The sequence below is a fragment of the Penaeus japonicus genome, unplaced genomic scaffold (assembly GCF_977035675.1).
Source record: "Penaeus japonicus unplaced genomic scaffold, GWHDUDI00000001_assembly GWHDUDI00000012, whole genome shotgun sequence".
NCBI classification, from domain to species: Eukaryota; Metazoa; Arthropoda; class Malacostraca; order Decapoda; family Penaeidae; genus Penaeus; species Penaeus japonicus.
In genome coordinates, this window is record NW_028234414.1 from 1,031,914 (window position 1) to 1,036,913 (window position 5,000).

Consider the following 5,000-nt stretch of genomic DNA (forward strand, 5'->3'; position numbering starts at 1 on the left):
TCCTAATAAGCCGATAGGGATTCAATTACAGGCGGTAATGACAATTCTTAATAAATATATACAAATAACAGACGAAAATAAACACACAACAAACATATACCGCTACATACATAGGCGTATATATACAATATATAAATATATATATATGTATATAAATATATATTTTATACTATATAATATCTTTATTTATATAACGTCTATATTATTTATATATATTATATATATATATGAACGCTATAAATTATATATAAATATATATATATATTATATATATATGATCTAAAAATTTTATATATATATATTCTATATATAAAAAAATATCATATATTATATATATATATAATATTATATATTTATTATTAATAACATTGCCACTACAAAAAGAAAGGACAAAAACTAGCGCCGTTTCGAACTTTTTCATGAAAGTTCCTCTTCAGGCTGAAAGCAATCCAAAAATGAATAGAGGAAGAATTTTTTAGACAAGAATATATCTATAGAAAGGGCTGTCCGTTAGGCAAGGGCTGATCAGGTCACAGAAGGGCAATTAATCTAGGAAGCTTTCCTACTAACAGGAGGTAGATCATCAACCATTGACCAGCATTCAATTCTATTGGGAATTATTTTAATTAAACGAGTATCCCGCATCAACTTCTTTTCATAGCATTAGATCGATATGAGAATTAACTGCCCATTATTCCAATTTAATTGATGACCGGCCAAGCATGTGACGCAAAAGGCCATTGATTCCATGCGTTACCTTGAAATTGCGTTTATGTTCACTTTATCACATTTCCAACTCTCTACCGTTCACCTATGAAGAACTACGGACCATCCAAGTACAAGGAAAAGCGTAACAGCCCACGCAACATGTGCCCGAGTAGCGTTTGGAACGGCAAAGTGTTTAATCAAAGATTTACGCAACGTGTTAGGCTACTAAGTGAACTATTTATCGATGTCCACTTTTTTAAGTAAAAATGACGCTTGTCAATGAGTGATGATTAAACGGAAAATCTACGAGTAAGTTATCGGGCCTTTCCTTACGCCGGGTTGTAGTTTGCGATTAAAATTTGGGATCTCGCATATGATCGCTTTTCTTGTTCTAAGAAATCCTTTAGGGTAGCCAACGATTCGTAAAAGACTCCTTAAAGATGCTAAGTTCTTATCAATAAACTCCAGTCTCAATGATCCTAGATGCGCTAAGTAAAACATAGCGGAGGCTATGATTTCTTTAATGGATCAATTTATAAGGTTGAATGAGATATAATGTAAGATTATTAGCATACAGGTGTGGGTGGCCAGGTAACGGAAAACTTGATATATTACCCGGTGTATGAAATTATGCAACTGTATACCTGAAAGTGGGGATTGGTCGAGCACGTGGCCAGTGCGTCGGGGAAGTGAAGGGGTAGGCTTTGACAATCTAACTCAATCAATCACTATCATCTCATCTCTATATCTATGTGTGTGTGTGGTGTGAGTGTGTGTGTGAGTTGTGTGTGTCGTGTTTGTGTTGTTAGGGGGGGGTGTGTGTGTGTTGGTGTGAGATTGTGTGTGTGTAAGTTGTGAGTGTGTTGTTTGGGTAGAGTGTGTCGCTTTTTGTGTGTGTCGTGTTAGTGTGTGGTGTGTGGAGTATGGGTTCGTGTGTAGTGTGTGTGTTGGTGTGTGTGTGTTTGTGTGCTGTGTGTGTGTGGGTTTGTGTGTGTGTGTGTGTGTGTCGTGTATGGTGTGAGTGAGTGAGTGATTGAGTGAGTGCCGTGAGTGCGTGTGAAGCTGTTTGTCGTGTTGAGTGTATGAAGTGTGTGTGTGTGTGTGTGTGTGTGGTGATGAGTGTGTGTGAGTGTAGGTGTATCTCAATCTCTCTATACTCTATATCTATGTTTGTGTGTGTGCCCCTCCCAACTCCTATACTCAAATGAGAGTGTGAGTTTGTGTTTGTGTGTGTTAGAGGATTGTGGATTAAGAAGTGAGTGTGATATTGAGGTGTAGTTGTGTGACCGTGTTAGAGTGACTGATATATGGTGGGTGTGGGGTAGTGAGTTTAGGTGTCAATCTCACACACACTCACTCACACAACTACACTTCTTAGATAGAGATTTATTGGGTGGTTAGTTTGGTATATGATTTGATTGTGCGAGATTTACTTATACTTGTCTTAAGTGAGTGGGTGTTTTAGTGAGAGTTTTGGGAGAGTTTATGTATAGCTTTAGATTTGGAGAGTTTTTTGAGTGTTAGTGTGGAGAGATAGAATAGTTTTTGAGAGTGTGGCATTAATAGAGATAACTATTATATTTGGTGAGAGAATTATGTGAATAGATAAGTGTTATATAGTTTTTAAGATTTCCATTTGATGTACAGATATTGAGATTTGTGTGTGTTATATGAGGAGTGTGATTGTTTTAGAGAGGGTCCACCAAAACCTCACTCAAACACACAAATACACTCTTCACTCACACACACTCTCTTGGTATAAATTTGAATATTTGTATGCATTCATAATATATGTATGTATTGTAGATATATAGATATATATTTAATATATAGAGATTATATTATTATTTGATATATATATGTTATATATATTTGTGGGCTGTGTGTGTTGTGTGTGTGTGTGTTTGTTTATTTGATATATATATATATATTTTTATATATATATATTTTATATATATATATATATATATAAATATTTATTTATACCTATATATAACCATTATATTATTATAATTTATATATATTTATATATATTTATATATATTTATATATAGATTATATGATATATTATTTTTATATATAATTATTTATATTAGTACCGATATATAACCATTTATATATATATATTTATTAGATGATCGATAGATTTTTTATTAGATATATATATATTTATTATATATACATTTGTAAAGTATAAATTCTTAAAATATTTACAATAATTTATATATATGTAAGATAATAAACTATATATATATATATTTATGTAATATTATATATATATTTATATGTATATATGTATATTTATACATATTAAATATTTACATATAAAATTACATACATACATACATTTATATATGTACTTATATATTATTCCTATACATAAAAAATTTTATCTATATGTATGTTATAGATATATATATTTATATATATTATATATTTATATATATATCTATTTTTATAATTATATTTATTATATATATATATATATATATAAATTTATGTATCATATATTTGTATTGATTACATATATAATAAATTTATATAGTATATTTATATATATATATATATATAGACTATTTATAGTTATATATATTTTATAGATATCAATATATGTGTACTTATATATGTTCTATATTATAGACTTTATTATAGATATATATATATATATAGATATATATTAGATTAATATATATTTTATATATATGAACAGAGTTCATGCGACTAATGTAAAAGTAAGGTTGAATGAGACTAAATATCTCTGCGTGTTTTTTATTCAGTCTCATTCATTACTTTCTTTTATAGATTATATTGATAAAGTTAGTGAGATTTATAGATATATATATTATATGATATTAGTTTTATTAGTTTATTGATGCAGTTTGAGTTATAGATATTTATATATATTTAGATTGAGATTTTGTTTAGATATAGATAGATTATTTAGATATATAGATAGGCTTCTATTAGATATACTTATTGTTTTAGATTGAGGTTAGGAGAGTGTGATTGAGATAGTGTGAGTAGTTAGAGAACTTTGTTTGTTGACAATGAGTTTGATTAGTGAGTGTGTAGAGAGATGAGTGTAGTTTTATAGAGTTAGATGATAGAGTTTGTATATTGTTGTGGACATAGAGTGTTATTAGACGATATATATAAAGTTTATATTGATATTTGGATATTATATTTATATAGTTAGTTTTTGAGATTTTATATTTTTTTAGTATTTTTATAGGTGTGTGGGGGTGTGTGTGTGTGTGTGTGTGTGTGTGTGTGTGTGTGTGTTGTGTGGGTGTGGGTGTGTATGGATTTGTATATACAACAAACATTTTTTTTTTATAATATAGAGTTATTTAGAATATGTATAATGTTTTATTTTGGATAGTGATTTATTTTGATATATAGATGGTATTGTTAGAGAGATGAGAGATTTATTATTTGTATTGTGTGAGATTTAGTTAGATATATGATATAAGTTGGTTATATGTAGAGAGATAGAGTTGATAAATCCATGTATTTGTATAGATATATATATATATATATATAGATATATATATATATTTGTATATATATATATATATTTATATATGTTTATATAGTTGTATATATATGTATATATATAATATATATATAGATTATATATATATTATATTTATATTTATATCTATATCTATAAATATATATATATTAATATACATATTTTAGTTATTCATATTATTTGTAATATACTATGGTTTTATATATGTATGCTTGTATATATATTATATTTGATATATATATATTTAGATATATATTATATATTTATTTATATATATAGTCTAATATATATAGAAATAAATATTATATCATATATAGATATATATATGAATATATAGTTTGATATATTTATTCGATTATATATATATATATATATATATATAGATATATATAGTATATATAGATTTTATGCATATATATATTATATATTTATATATATATATTTATATATTTATATTTATATATACATACATATATATAGTATATAATTATATACATATTGAGTATATTATAGATATATATATATGATCTGACTATACATACTTTATATTTATATTATATATATATACTTTCTTAACATTTATATATTTATAGTATATTTATTATATTATTTTATTTTTTTTTATTATATATAGATATTTGTGTGTGGTGTTATGGTGTGTGGGTGTGTGATTGTGTTGGTGTGTGTATATGTATATATATCTAATATATTATATATATATTAAGTATATGATATTATATATATATATATACATTTA